Genomic DNA, 17,619 nt, shown 5'->3' with positions numbered 1-17,619 from the left:
GCATGCTTGGTGCCTCTGGTGAGTCCTGCATCCTTGGTGCCTCTGGTGAGTCCTGCATCCTTGTTGCCTCTGGTGAGTCCTGCATCCTTGGTGCCTCTGGTGAGTCCTGCATCCTTGGTGCCTCTGGTGAGTCCTGCATCCTTGGTGCCTCTGGTGAGTCCTGCATCCTTGTTGCCTCTGGTGAGTCCTGCATCCTTGGTGCCTCTGATGAGTCCTGCATCCTTGGTGTCTCTGGTGAGTCCTGCATCCTTGGTGCCTCTGGTGAGTCCTGCATCCTTGGTGCCTCTGGTGAGTCCTGCATCCTTGGTGCCTCTGGTGAGTCCTGCATCCTTGGTGCCTCTGGTGAGTCCTGCATCCTTGGTGCCTCTGGTGAGTCCTGCATCCCTGGTGCCTCTGGTGAGTCCTGCATCCTTGGTGATTCTGGTGAGGTCCTCACCCTTGGTGCCTCTGGTGAGGTCCTCACCCTTGGTGCCTCTGGTGAGGTCCTCACCCTTGGTGCCCATATATACTGTATATCTGTATATATGAGGCACCATCTCTGGTTGGATTAATAAGCACTCTTATCCCCAGAGAGGTTCAAAAGAACACTGAAAGCTTACACGTGAGTGCAGTACATTGGCTTCGTCTACCGTCCCAACTTCTGTTTATCTTAATTATATAAAATAGATTAGTTATAATAAAATATTTCACAGACATTAGGGTTCTTCAAACTCCCGAGATCGCTGGCAGGAATCAAGGAAACACTGGACATTTCCTCTATGGATTGCCACACTAAGGTATTATAATTGGAAGTAGGTTGTCCTTGACGTCTTGTTTCTTCCACAGAACCAAAATTTGTGAGGAAGATGTTTGCATACATACATATATATATATATATATATATATATATATATATATATATATATATATATATATATATATATATATATATATATATATATATATATATATATATATATATATATATATATATATGTATGTATGCAAACATCTTCCTCACAAATTTTGGTTCTGTGGAAGAAACAAGACGTCAAGGACAACCTACTTCCTATATATATATATATATATATATATATATATATATATATATATATATATATATATATATATATATATATATATATATATATATATATATATATATATATATATATATATATATAACTCACACCCCAGAAGTGACTCGAACCCATACTCCCAGGAGCAACGCAACTGGTATGTACAAGACGCCTTAATCCACTTGACCATCACGACCGGACATAATGAGGTGATAGACGAAGCTATTTGAACCACCCCACCGCCGGCACTCGGATAGTAATCTTGGGCATAGCATTTTACCAAATCACCTCATTCTTTGGGGCACACGTGAGGAACACAAATGCGAACAAGCCTGAATGGTCCGCAGGACAATATGCCACTGAAAACTCACACCCCAGAAGTGACTCGAACCCATACTCCCAGGAGCAACGCAACTGGTATGTACAAGACGCCTTAATCCACTTGACCATCACGACCGGACATAATGAGGTGATAGCCGAAGCTATTTGAACCACCCCACCGCCGGCACTCGGATAGTAATCTTGGGCATAGCATTTTACCAAATCACCTCATTCTTTGGGGCACACGTGAGGAACACAAATGCGAACAAGCCTGAATGGTCCCCAGGACAATATGCAACTGAAAACTCACACCCCAGAAGTGACTCGAACCCATACTCCCAGGAGCAACGCAACTGGTATGCACAAGACGCCTTAATCCACATGACCATCACGACCGGACATAATGAGATGATAGCCGAAGCTATTTGAACCACCCCACCGCCGGCACTCGGATAGTAATCTTGGGCATTGTGGGAACCGACCTGTGAGATTTATATTTATTTAATTTATATGAATTTATATTTACGTTAATTTATATACTTCGATAGCAATTTGTATAATGATAAGTGGACTGTATTTCTGCAATAATCTCATAATCTCACAAATCGATCCTCTACACATTAGGGGGGTTTATTAAATTTATATATGCAGCCAATCAAACTACAGTAATAGACTACGTACATTGAAAAGGTTCCTTATCTTATAGTACAGCAGGTTAGTCCACCAGGTATAACTAGGGTGTAGACACCAAATTATCCTCTTTGAGGTAGCTTCCATCACCCAGTAACTGATGCACAAAGCCTTGCTTCCTCGTCTTGACCTGTTAAAAGGGCGCTAGCTGTAAAGCCAGATACCAATATATGACAAGCTATATCAGTGAAAATACTGTACATGGAACATTGAAGACCTGGCTTAATTACCTTTAGTATGAGGCGATTTCGTGATCTAACCGGTTCACCCTACCCAATGACATTAATGGCCACTAATGATAGATATACGGGTTTCGGAAAGACACTTAACTTGAATTTGTTGACAGCGTGTGATAATGGTACACCTTTGGTTTCCATAACACTTCGTCCAAGTAAAATTAACAGGAGCCGAATTTGCTCCCTGCGCCTCTGGTCTCAATAATGTCTAACACTCCATACTATTGACGCTACTGGCCGACATTGTCCAGATATGATAGGAGCGGAATTTGCTCCACACGTCTCAGAGGTGACACAACAATGGCTGCCCCTCTTCCTCACCCTCTGACCTGGCTTACATTGTCCACATGACAGAAAGTGATAGAAGGGTCACATTTACTCTACTTTAATACTGATAATTAAGTTAATTTATATGAGATGTTTTATGATGGTAAAGTCCAAAGACTAATGTATTTAAGAATAATTCCCAGCAGAATAGCTGGTGAATTATAATAGTATGTGGTGATGATATCCCGTTTTCTTTAGACGGTAATTCCACTACAAGTTACGTTATCTATGGGTAACTTGTTGGTAATACAGCAGCTATTATTATCTGTCTGTATGATATATTATATGGTGTCGGATTTTCCGACATAATTCCCCAGGGGCTGCTCACGGGTCGAAGTCCTAATTAGAACAGACGAACACCAATACTCCTCCTTCGAATTATTAGATTAATTTGATGTTAGTAGTTAGTAATCACACATTTGTGCGTCTGTTCGTACAGGACGGATGTCCCGTACTAGAGTTGCAGGGTTTAGAAGTCTAATGCGATTTCATTTCCCTGTTAACTCTTGAAAGGCTAATATTCAAGCCTTATTACATATTATTTAACCCAGAAGACTGAATGTGATCAAGTACTACAGTCAAGTATGATTCAGGGACTGCAGTGAGATCAGTGACATTAGATATAACTTGAAGTTTGTTCAGGTAACTAGTCACTGATATATAAACACTGAGGCCCATGGAATACATCTTGATTAAATAATAAATGTATCAAATCAGTCATCAGATTTATTGGGGTTTTAATTTAGTTAATTGATTCAGAAGATTGAATAGCTCATCATTAAAGTAAAGTATGGTTCTGAGACTGCAGTGGGTTCAGTGACATTGGTCGCAGTGACTTGTAGCTGATTTAGGCTACTGTTCACTGATTTGCCACTGAGGCCTCATGAACTCATCTTCAGCTTCAAATGATGATACTAACATCAACCTCTGTTGGTATAGTCAGCTGTAATCTCCTTAGTATAATGCTACTGGAGAAATATAATCAGCTGACAAATTTAGATTTCTATTGGTATTGTTTATCTGCAGGCATAGGTCTCCTCAGGCTTGATACTGGGCCTGAGAGTAATTTACCTCCTGCAGAGTTTAACATGGTTATGCCCTGATATTTAGTAGGGCTACCAATGAATTGATGATAGTAGTCTGTCCCCACAAGGACAGCCATTTGGCATTTGATTTGCTCAAATTTACCTGCAGCTGCTTGATAATAGCTTTCCAGGTCAGCATAATCAACTTGAGATTGTTGTGACAAATCTTCACATTTCTTGATCTGTCTTGTTAAGTGGCCTTTAAGACCTGCAAGGGTTCTTTTCATTCTCCATGCATTATCCATACTGGCTAGTTGGTGAAGCCTTGTGGGGCTTGTACTTGGGCTGCTCATAATACTGAACAAGCACTGATGGTAGCCTAGGGTAAAATGCACTCACTAGGCAATAATCCTACCTCTACTAGAGGTTAGCACTTAAAATTAATGCACATTATATATATACAATCATACACACTAATGATTTGAGTGATAAACCAGTGTCACTGGAAGTACCTTTAGGTTAGCTCTTCTATATCACCCTAGGATGGTAGAGACACTAATTAATCACTCAAAGGTGTAATGATCATAAGTAAATTATTATATATACATCTCAATTCGAGTTGATAAAAATTACACCCAAAATAGGGTCTGGACCATTCATTAATGGTGTTAGGTTGATCAATATAGTACAACTGACTATGGTAATAATGGGACTAGGATGAGCAATAATAGTTCAACTAGTCATATCCTACCCTGTTGTGGGTTGGCAATTAGTAAATATTATACTGTGATCACTAGTGCAATATATATTAAATAATTCTCTATTTTGGAGAAATAATATACACAATTATTGATAATAGCCTCTTAATTAGCCTCTATGAAACTTCTAATATTATCAAGAAGTATTAAATATTATTAGTGACCTCGCGAAATAAACTCCACAAAATTCGTAGATAATCTCTCGCGAAATTTAACACCACGAAATCCGTGAACAATCTTGCGAGGACACAGCCATTAATTTGGCTGGCTTCAATATTAGCGCTGTCATTTCACAGAATAACACGCCACCAAATCTGTGGGTGTGCATGAAACCGCTGACTAAGGCTTATCTGAACTGAGCGGGGCTCGTGAACTCGCACGAGTCAACGCCGCCGTCATTGACTGCTGGCTTTGTTTAAATCACACTGCACTAGTTTATTTAATGAATCCACTGGTTAACTGGTTCATCCGGTACTAAGATGACCAAATGTGGGTTCAAAGGATCAAATAATCCGTCATCCGGTTCGAAGATGACCAAATAATGTGGGAACCGACCTGTGAGATTTATATTTATTTAATTTATATGAATTTATATTTACGTTAATTTATATACTTCGATAGCAATTTGTATAATGATAAGTGGACTGTATTTCTGCAATAATCTCATAATCTCACAAATCGATCCTCTACACATTAGGGGGGTTTATTAAATTTATATATGCAGCCAATCAAACTACAGTAATAGACTACGTACATTGAAAAGGTTCCTTATCTTATAGTACAGCAGGTTAGTCCACCAGGTATAACTAGGGTGTAGACACCAAATTATCCTCTTTGAGGTAGCTTCCATCACCCAGTAACTGATGCACAAAGCCTTGCTTCCTCGTCTTGACCTGTTAAAAGGGCGCTAGCTGTAAAGCCAGATACCAATATATGACAAGCTATATCAGTGAAAATACTGTACATGGAACATTGAAGACCTGGCTTAATTACCTTTAGTATGAGGCGATTTCGTGATCTAACCGGTTCACCCTACCCAATGACATTAATGGCCACTAATGATAGATATACGGGTTTCGGAAAGACACTTAACTTGAATTTGTTGACAGCGTGTGATAATGGTACACCTTTGGTTTCCATAACACTTCGTCCAAGTAAAATTAACAGGAGCCGAATTTGCTCCCTGCGCCTCTGGTCTCAATAATGTCTAACACTCCATACTATTGACGCTACTGGCCGACATTGTCCAGATATGATAGGAGCCGAATTTGCTCCACACGTCTCGGAGGTGACACAACAATGGCTGTTCCTCTTCCTCACCCTCTGACCTGGCTTACATTGTCCACATGACAGAAAGTGATAGAAGGGTCACATTTACTCTACTTTAATACTGATAATTAAGTTAATTTATATGAGATGTTTTATGATGGTAAAGTCCAAAGACTAATGTATTTAAGAATAATTCCCAGCAGAATAGCTGGTGAATTATAATAGTATGTGGTGATGATATCCCGTTTTCTTTAGACGGTAATTCCACTACAAGTTACGTTTTCTATGGGTAACTTGTTGGTAATACAGCAGCTATTATTATCTGTCTGTATGATATATTAAATGGTGTCGGATTTTCCGACAGGCATAGCATTTTACCAAATCACCTCATTCTTTGGGGCACACGTGAGGAACACAAATGCGAACAAGCCTGAATGGTCCCAAGGACAATATGCAACTGAAAACTCACACCCCAGAAGTGACTCGAACCCATACTCCCAGGAGCAACGCAACTGGTATGTACAAGACGCCTTAATCCACTTGACCATCACGACCGGACATAATGAGGTGATAGCCGAAGCTAATTGAATCACCCCACCGCCGGCACTTGGATAGTAATCTTGGGCATAGCATTTTACCAAATCACCTCATTATTTGGGGCACACGTGAGGAACACAAATGCGAACAAGCCTGAATGGTCCCCAGGACAATATGCAACTGATTGTTCCTCACGTGTGCCCCAAAGAATGAGGTGATTTGGTAAAATGCTATGCCCAAGATTACTATCCGAGTGCCGGCGGTGGGGTGGTTCAAATAGCTTCGGCTATCACCTCATTATGTCCGGTCGTGATGGTCAAGTGGATTAAGGCATCTTGTACATACCAGTTGCGTTGCTCCTGGGAGTATGGGTTCGAGTCACTTCTGGGGTGTGAGTTTTCAGTTGCATATTGTCCTGGGGACCATTCAGGCTTGTTCGCATTTGTGTTCCTCACGTGTGCCCCAAAGAATGAGGTGATTTGGTAAAATGCTATGCCCAAGATTACTATCCGAGTGCCGGCGGTGGGGTGGTTCAAATAGCTTCGGCTATCACCTCATTATGTCCGGTCGTGATGGTCAAGTGGATTAAGGCGTCTTGTACATACCAGTTGCGTTGCTCCTGGGATTATGGGTTCGAGTCACTTCTGGGGTGTGAGTTTTCAGTTGCATATTGTCCTGGGGACCATTCAGGCTTGTTCGCATATATATATATATATATATATATATATATATATATATATATATATATATATATATATATATATATATATATACATATATATATATATATATATATATATATATATATATATATATATATATATATATATATATATATATACATATATATATATATATATATATATATATATGTCGTACCTAATAGCCAGAACGCACTTCTCAGCCTACTATTCAAGGCCCGATTTGCCTAATAAGCCAAGTTTTCATGAATTAATGTTTTTTCGTCTACCTAACCTACCTAACCTAACCTAACCTAGCTTTTTTTAGCTACCTAACCTAACCTTACCTATAAATATAGGTTAGGTTAGGTTAGGTAGGGTTGGTTAGGTTCGGTCATATATCTACGTTAATTTTAACTCCAATAAAAAAAAATTGACCTCATACATAGAGAAAAGGGTTGCTTTATCATTTCATAAGAAAAAAAATATAGTAAATATATTAATTCAGGAAAACTTGGCTTATTAGGCAAATCGGGCCTTGAATAGTAGGCTGAGAAGTGAGTTCTGGCTACTAGGTACGACATATATATATATATATATATATATATATATATATATATATATATATATCGTACCTAGTAGCCAGAACGCACTTCTCAGCCTACTATGCAAGGCCCGATTTGCCTAATAAGCCAAGTTTTCATGAATTAATTGTTTTTCGACTACCTAACCTAACCTAATCTAGCTTTTTTGGCTACCTAACCTAACCTAACCTATAAAGATAGGTTAGGTTAGGTTAGGTAGGGTTGGTTAGGTTCGGTCATATATCTACGTTAATTTTAACTAAAATAAAAAAAAATTGACCTCATACATAATGAAATGGGTAGCTTTATCATTTCATAAGACAAAAATTTGAGAAAATATATTAATTCAGAAAAACTTGGCTTATTAGGCAAATCGGGCCTTGCATAGTAGGCCGAGAAGTGCGTTCTGGCTACTAGGTACGACATATATATATATATAAATATATATATATATATATATATATATATATATATATATATATATATATATATATATATATATATATATATATATATATATATATATATATATATATATTTTCATCTGCGCCACAAACATATAAAGGTATATGTTTGTGGCGCAGATGAACAGTACTGTCCAGATGGCTGGGAACAGAACGGCGACCACTGCTACCTGTTCAGTACTCAGGAGATGACGTGGACAGCCGCCTCCTCTGCCTGCTCCTCCCAAAACGCCAAGCTCGTCTCCATCCACACCTGGACAGAACAAGATTTCGTACACAGTGGGTACACCTCTTATGAGGAACTGTTTAGCCTCGTGATGTTGACTAGTGTGGAACATTGAACTGACACATGTCCTCCTGGGCATTCTTAACCTTTACCTACACAGTAAACTTGAGAACGTTCTTCCATCCTCCTGCAGACCGCCAGGGAGGAGGAAGTTGGCTTGGCTTGAATGAACGCCAGTCTCCAGACGCTTGGCGCTGGAGCGACGGTTCCAGCCTCACGATCACCAACTGGAATGTGGGTAAGGATGTCAGGCCACGTTAGTACTGGTTAAGTCTCTTGAGTGAAGTGACGACACCTGCTGTGTGTGGCTAATGACTCTGGTCTCCTGGCCATGATCTTAATTACCTTCTCTAATGGGATCTTAACTGGAATTTTAATTATATGAATAATGCATATTGATTAAGTTATTATTTGTTATTTATTGAAGGAAATATATGAGCGTTAATAATTGAAATCTAAGTATTTAAATCATTATGGTAAGAATTAATTCATGAGGAAGTAATGAGTATGTGAGTATGATGAGTGAGGAAAATGAGCTCCAGTAAGAATATGAGCCACTTTCGTATGTCATTGTGCTTTGTAGTTAATGCTGAAGACATTATTACCTAGGTGAACCCTCTGGCAACGACAACTGCGTCCAGATGCTGGAAGATACAGGCAAATGGAACGACTTTCCTTGCGACCAAACGTTACCGTACACATGCAAGATGGCGGCCTCCACCACCCCCATCGGCACCATCACCACCACCACAGCCCAGCCAGATAGTGAGTCTCCTCTACACTCACCTGCTTATCTTCCTTCACGCTTCAACTTATCATGAACAACAATCATGTAACAAAAAAATATATAATGAATATTAACTTATTCTTCAGACGTTACAACAAACTTTGCTTTCAAACGGCATCTGAATTTAATAGCTTCTCTTCATCAATTGGTGGTAACCTTGCCAGAACAATCCCCCAGACCCAGACACATGTTACTACATATCTCACCGGCAGCTATCCTAACTCTCTACTCCTTTTACCAGTCAGCCCGACACACTTTATATCCTTAATTCAATCACTTAAAACCAAAGCTGGGAACATTAATGAAATACCATCTATGATATATAAGAGTGCTGCCCCTGCCTTGAGCCACCCATAGCTCTGCTATTCAACAAATCTCTAGTGTGTTATACTTTTCCTGATATCCTTAAAATAGCAAGAGTGTCGCCAGTTCATAAATAAGGCGAGATAGCTAAAATAAACAATTACAGACCAATATCAAATCTACCTATACTTTCAAAAACATTAGAACAAATTATTTATAAACAGCTCTATTTCTAGTTTGTAAAGCTCAACATATTAAGTCCCTGCCAGTTTGGCTTCCGTTCCCTAAAGAGTACCAATGATGCAATTATTAGTCTGCTTAATATAATCTACACAGCCCTTGACAAAAATGAGTTTCCAATTGGCCTCTTCATTGACTTGAGAAAGGCTATTGAAGAGCCTTTCTGGCTCAGGAAAGGATACTGTTAACCACAACTACCTCTTAAACTTCACAATTATGGAATCCGAGGCCTTGCCCTGAACTATATTCGATCCTATCTTAGTGACAGATACCAATATGTATCCATCAATAACATAACCTTGTCGGAAAATCCGACACCATTTAATATATCATACAGACAGATAATAGCTGTGTTGTATAAACAAGTTAACCCATAGAAAACGTAACTTGTAGTGGAATTACCGTCTAAAGAAAACAGGATATCATCACCACATACTATTATAATTCACCACCTATTATGGTGGGAATTATTCTTAAATACATTAGTCTTTGGACTTTACCATCATAAAACATCTCATATAAATTAACTTAATTATCAATATTAAAGTAGAGTAAATGTGACCCTTCTATCACTTTCTGTCATGTGGACAATGTAAGCCAGGCGTCAGAGTGAGGAAGGAGGGCAGCCATTGTTGAGACTAGACCAGAGGCTCTCGGGAGCAAATTCGGCTCCTGTTAATTTTACTTGGACGTAGTGTTATGGAAACCAAAGATGTACCATTATCACACGCTGTCAACAAATTCAAGTTAAGTGTTCTTTCCGAAACCCATGTATCTTTCATTTATGGCCATTAATGTCATTATATAGGGTGATCCAGTTAGAGCACGACATAGCCTCAAACTAAAGGTAATTAAGCCAGGTCTTTATTGTTCCATGTATAGTGTTTTCTCTGATATAGCTTGTCATATATAGAACCTGGCTTCACAGCTAGCGCCCTTTTGACAGGTCAAGACGAGGAAGCAAGATTTTGTGCACCAGTTACTGGGTGATGGAAGCTACCTCAAAGAGGATAATTTGGTGTCTACACCCTAGTTATACCTGGTGGACTAACCTGCTGTACTATAAGATAAGGAACCTTTTCATTGTATGTAGTCTAATACTGTAGTTTGATTGGCTGCATATATATTAATTTAATAAACCCCCCCTAATGTGTAGAGGATCGATTTGTGAGATTATGAGATTATTGCAGAAATACAGTCCACTTATCATTATACAAATTGCTATCGAAGTATATAAATTAACGTAAATATAAATTCATATAAATTAAGTAAATATAAATCTCACAGGTCGGTACCCACATTATTTGGTCATCTTCGAACCGGATGACGGAATATTCGCTCCTTTGAACTCACATTTGGTCATCTTAGTACCGGATGAACCAGTTAACCAGTGGATTCATTAAATAAACTAGTGCAGTGTGATTTAAACAAAGGCCAGCCAGTCAAAGATAGCGGCATTGCCTCGTGGGAGCTCAGGAGCCCCCCCTCAACTGAGTTCAGCCTCATCAGCGGTTTCATGTACACCCACAGATATTTGGTGGCGTGTTATTTCGTGAAATGACAGCGCTAATATTGAAGCCAGCCAAATTAGTGACTGTGTCTTCGCGATATTGTTCACGGATTTTGTGGTGTTAAATTTCGCGAGAGATTATCTACGAATTTTGTGGACTTAATAATCAATCAATTGGACTAATCAATAATTGTGTATATTATTTCTCCAAATAGAGAATTATTTAATATATATTGCACTAGTGATCACAGTATAATATTTACTAATTGCCAACCCACAACAGGGTAGGAAAAAACCATTGACTAGTTGAACTATTATCGTTCATCCTAGTCCCATTATTACCATAGTCAGTTGTACTATATTCAACAACCTAACACCATTAATGAATGGTCCAGACCCTATTTTGGGTGTAATTTTTATCAACTCGAGTTGAGTTGTATATATAATAATTTACTTATGATCATTACACCTTTGAGTGATTAATTAGTGTCTCTACCATCCTAGGGTGATATTGAAGAGCTAACCTAAAGGTACTTCCATGACACTGGTTTATCACTCAAATCATTAGTGTGTATGATTGTATATATATAATGTGTATTAATTTTAAGTGCTAACCTCTAGTAGAGGTAGGATTATTGCCTAGTGAGTGCAGAATTTACCCTAGGCTACCATTAGTGTTTGTTCAGTATTATGAGCAGCCCAAGTACAAGCCCCACAAGGCTTCACCAACTAGCTAGTATGGATAATGCTGGCAATGAGAAAACTGTCATACATCTAGTACTACAATTGCTGGATTTACCTCAACCTGATCAGACTGCTGACTCATTACAATCCTTCAGCATGGAGTTTGAGTCACTACTAAGAACATTCAGTCTTAAGGTTGATATAACTACTAGTGAATGGATGACCAAAGTAGTCCTTCAACGAAAATTGTCCAGCGATATACTAGATGAATTATATACACATCAACATAACACCATCCTGACAGTACAGGACATCACTGAAGGTTTACATTCCATCATAAACAAACGACGAGCAAATGAGGAAGTTAAAGCCTCATGCAAGCCTTCAGAAATAGAAAATAGTCAATTAAAGGGTAAAACAACTACCCCAAATAAACATCAATCAATTACTCTAACATCAAGTTGCAGAAAATCTGACAATGCAGCAGCAACCTCCAAGCCTACTGTTACTAGTTCACCCAAACCGGTAACTTCCAAACGTGCAGTAGGCTGGGGGACATGTATGTTCTGCAAAAAGAAACATTCAACATACCGTTGTGCTAATTATCCAACCAGAGACACTCGTATGGAGCGACTCCAGGAATTAGGGAGATGTGCAAGGTGTCTCAAGTCACACAACACAGACTATTGCGATACCCAATTCAACACCTGTAACAGGTGTAGAAGAGGTAGGCACCATGCAGCACTGTGTAAATATACGAAATTAACGTATTCAAGACCCAAGGTGGAAGATAGCATTCCCACCACTGTACAGTACTGCAAGGTGCAACAAACAATGAGTGTCCAATCGGCAAAGTCTAAAGGTAATACGACTTTGCCTACTGCCCAAATTACCATCCTGAATAAGAGGGCCAAGGTCCATACCCGTGGGTTGTTTGACCAAGGATCCCAGAGAACATATATCACTAAAAAGTTGGCAGATGAACTACAATTAAGGCCTGTAGCCCAGATGTCATTCAACATCTCAGGGTTTGTAACAGATGCAGGACCTCAAGTCTACCAGGTGGTACAACCATCAGTACGTTTAGGCAGGTACGTCTGTAGAGTAAAAGCCATTGTGGTGGACAAAATACCAGTAGACCTACAAGTTCAAGGTCTGAGAGCAACAGCCAAATTCCTGAGAAATAGAGGAATAAAATTGGCAGATAATATTAAGTCTGAACACCTCAACGACTTCGGTCTCCTTGTAGGGACAGACTATTGTCATCGATTCATCGGTAGCCCTACTAAATATCAGGGTATAACCATGTTAAACTCTGCAGGAGGTAAATTACTCTCAGGCCCAGTATCAAGCCTGAGGAGACCTATGCCTGCAGATAAACAATACCAGTAGAAATCTAAATTTGTCAGCTGATTATATTTCTCCAGTAGCATTATACTAAGGAGATTACAGCTGACTATACCAACAGAGGTTGATGTTAGTATCATCATATAAAGCTGGGGATGAGTTCATGAGGCCTCAGTGGCAAATCAGTGAACAGTAGCTTAAACAGCTACAAGTCACTGCGACCAATGTCACTGAACCCACTGTAGTCTCAGAACCATACTTTGCTTTAATGATGAGCTATTCAATCTTCTGAATCCATTAACTAAATTAAACCCCAATAAATCTGATGACTGATTTGATACATTTATTATTTAATCAAGATGTATTCCATGGGCCTCAGTGTTTATATATCAGTGACCAGTTACCTGAACAAACTTCAAGTTATATCTATGTCACTGATCTCACTGCAGTCCCTGAATCATACTTGACTGTAGTACTTGATCACATTCAGTCTTCTGGGTTAAATAATATGTAATAAGGCTTGAATATTAGCCTTTCAAGAGTTGACAGGGAAATGAAATCGCATTAGACTTCTAACCCCTACAACTCTAGTACGGGACATTCGTCCTGTACGAACAGACACACAAATGTGTGATTACTAACTACTAACATCAAATTAATCTAATAATCCGAAGGAGGAGTATCGGTGTTTGTCTGTTCTAAATAGGACTGCGACCCGTGAGCAGCCCCCTGGGGAATTATGTCGGAAAATCCGACACCATTTAATATATCATACAGACAGATAATAGCTGTGTTGTATAAACAAGTTAACCCATAGAAAACGTAACTTGTAGTGGAATTACCGTCTAAAGAAAACGGGATATCATCACCACATACTATTATAATTCACCACCTATTATGGTGGGAATTATTCTTAAATACATTAGTCTTTGGACTTTACCATCATAAAACATCTCATATAAATTAACTTAATTATCAATATTAAAGTAGAGTAAATGTGACCCTTCTATCACTTTCTGTCATGTGGACAATGTAAGTCAGGCGTCAGAGTGAGGAAGGAGGGCAGCCATTGTTGAGACTAGACCAGAGGCTCTCGGGAGCAAATTTGGCTCCTGTTAATTTTACTTGGACGTAGTGTTATGGAAACCAAAGGTGTACCATTATCACACGCTGTCAACAAATTCAATTTAAGTGTTCTTTCCGAAACCCATGTATCTTTCATTTATGGCCATTAATGTCATTATATAGGGTGAGCCGGTTAGAGCACGACATAGCCTCAAACTAAAGGTAATTAAGCCAGGTCTTTATTGTTCCATGTATAGTGTTTTCTCTGATATAGCTTGTCATATATAGAACCTGGCTTCACAGCTAGCGCCCTTTTGACAGGTCAAGACGAGGAAGCAAGATTTTGTGCACCAGTTACTGGGTGATGGAAGCTACCTCAAAGAGGATAATTTGGTGTCTACACCCTAGTTATACCTGGTGGACTAACCTGCTGTACTATAAGATAAGGAACCTTTTCAATGTATGTAGTCTAATACTGTAGTTTGATTGGCTGCATATATATTAATTTAATAAACCTTCCCTAATGTGTAGAGGATCGACTTGTGAGATTATGAGATTATTGCAGAAATACAGTCCACTTATCATTATACAAATTGCTATCGAAGTATATAAATTAACGTAAATATAAATTCATATAAATTAAATAAATATAAATCTCACAGGTCGGTACCCACAAACCTCTCCCACTCTACCATTAACAGCAGGAGTGACACAGGGCAGCATCTTAGGACCTCTCCTATTTCTTATATTCATCAATGATTTATCAAATGTTTCTAACATTCTTAAACCTATAATATTTGCAGACGATATTACCCTCATTTGTTCTGACCCCAACCCCCACACACTAAATAATATTGTAAATAATAAATTAAAAAAAGTCCACTAATGGATGTCAACCAACAAACTCACACTAAACATAGAAAAGACCTACTACATCTTATTTGGGAGCAAATTATCAAATATAATTAAACTTGAAATATACAATGTTAACATTAGCAAAAAAAAAATAAGGGAACGTTCCTTGGGCTATACATAAACAAGAGTCTGAACTTCAGCACCCACATGCAACACATAACCAAGAAAGTCTCAAAAACGGTCGGTATACTCTCTAAAATCAGATATTATGTTCCAAACTCTGCTCTCCTCCCATTATGCTATGCGCTAATCTATCCCTATATTACATACGTTATCTGTGCATGGGGTTCAACCACTGCAAATTTCCTTAAGGCCATCATCACCAAGTAAAAATCTGCTATCAGAACTATAACAAACTCTGCAGCCCTACAACTATAACAGACAACACACAGCCCCTCTGTTTAAGTACCTTAACATGCTAAACATACACTCACTCTACACATTCTCATGTGCTATTTACATGTACAAATCTTTGTTTCTAATGCTAATCTTGATCTGAAACTTTTCCTTGGTAGATGTAATAAAACTCTATGAGCACCACACCAGAAATATATATTTCTTTGATATCCCCAGAGTCAGACTAAATCTGTGCAAACACTCCATGCAAATAAAAGGACCCATTAAATCAAATTAATGAAGGACAATTTACTTAACACTTTCGCACCCCGGGCATGCGCGCCGCCAACTTAGTGGTCACGCCCCAGGCGTGCGGGCGAGCGCGCGGCGACATCGAAATGTGTATACCCATTTCAGTTTTCTCACCTTGATTCTTGTGCTATGTCGTTCGTTTTAGTATAATTGTGTTCGCAATAGAATTCCCTACAGGTGTATGGGCATATAATGTTCAAAAGCCTGGCGTGACTCCCCGCAACAAAGCTTAAAGTTACTCATGAACGAGCACCAATTTGCACACCGCAGCCTAATGTGTATACTCGTTCAGTTTCATAACATTAATTTTCGTGTTACGTCTTTCATTTTAGTATCAAATTGTTCGCAATATAAGGGCGCGTATTTTAAAACTAGTCCCATAATAATAAAGCAATAACTGGAATTTTAACAAATATTTTAATTTTGGACGCTTATCATCACAAAATTATTTATATCTTTCCAGTGTTCTGACATAAATTTTCGTGTTACGTCTTTCATTTTGGTATCAAATTGTGCGCACTCTAAAGGCGCTCATTTTGAAGCAATCCTGAAGTCGATCAAATAATAAATGAATTTTATACAAATATATTTTTATCGGACGCGAGAACAGTCTGATGCTCGGACTCGAGAGAAAGAAATCGGACGCCAGAGTAGTTCAAAGAGTGCGTTATTATTACTAACATCTTTATTGACAGAATTAATTACAATTTTGCCTAATCTGAGATTTCAATTAATTCTTATTAAAGTGAGGATAATGCTTGTATTCACTGTCACGCAGGACAGAGGGTCATACACAAGACAATAAGTCTAATCTGTAGGCTGAAGCACATGTATATCATGGTTACAATCAATGTTTTAATATATGAATATGTGAAAACAACTTTCTATTGTGCACTGCCACACAAGGGCAGGGATGGGTTCATAAGCGATGCAGCTTAGAAGTAATATAAATAAAAATGTTCTTCATTCTTTAAAATGGACAAGCAAATTTTGGATAAATTGTCGGGATATCGTCCAGAACACCTGAGTCAATGAAATAGTTACACAGTTGGTGGTACAAGAGGCCAGGAGGTCTAAAGTCTTTTACGGTTTCACATTCAACAATATAGTGTCCTAGTGAATGCATTAAAGGTTTATCACAGAGTTTACAATCTGAATATTCTGGTAATGGCTCAGCCGCACTAACCTGCCAGATGTGTCTATAGCTAAGGCGAATTCGTGCAATGACTACATCACATTGCCTGGTCCGGTTACTGTGCTGACCATACAAATACGTATTATTACAAAACTTGTCATAGCTTTTAATACTGCAGCTTTCAGGTCTCTGGGCATTTCTTAGTTCTTCTAAATCTGAATTAATTTCTCTAATTTGTATGTTTCTAATAATTGCATTAGATAGTCCAAAGTCATTATCAATGTTTTCTTTCCTGCAAACCTCATTGGCCAATCGATATACAAAGTCATGTTTTCCAACTCCAACATGAGATGAGATCCACACAAATTTTATACAATAGTTATTATCATTGGCAAAAATTACATTCCATTCAATATTACAAACTTCTTCCGACATACATTGTGATGGGTTATTTAAGGACTACAGAGCACTTTTAGTCGCAGAATATCACTCCAACACCATTGAGCTTAAGGTACTCAGTGGCAAGATATATACCCAATAGCTTGGTCTGTGTCGTGCTTGCCCAGTTGTTCAGTCTCTGTGTACTAGACATGATCATTTCATTCCCTTTATGCACAACCTGTTCTACCAGTGCTTAGCTGCACGGAGCCATCATTAAAGGCATAGGATTCCGTCGGTTTGAGAGTTTGAAGATGACTGTCAATAGCTTCTAATGTTATACATCTCATAGTTCCAGTGTTATACATTTGT

At 38.6% G+C, this 17,619-nt stretch overlaps 1 pseudogene; it reads left to right on the top strand.

The window, feature by feature from the left end:
- The window catches only part of LOC123751800 (macrophage mannose receptor 1-like), a 111,041-nt pseudogene that overhangs the window by 69,209 nt on the left and 24,213 nt on the right, over positions 1-17,619 (top strand).

The sequence above is a fragment of the Procambarus clarkii genome, chromosome 61 (assembly GCF_040958095.1).
Source record: "Procambarus clarkii isolate CNS0578487 chromosome 61, FALCON_Pclarkii_2.0, whole genome shotgun sequence".
In the NCBI taxonomy this organism is placed as follows: Eukaryota; Metazoa; Arthropoda; class Malacostraca; order Decapoda; family Cambaridae; genus Procambarus; species Procambarus clarkii.
This window is presented reverse-complemented; position numbering and strand designations above follow the sequence as displayed.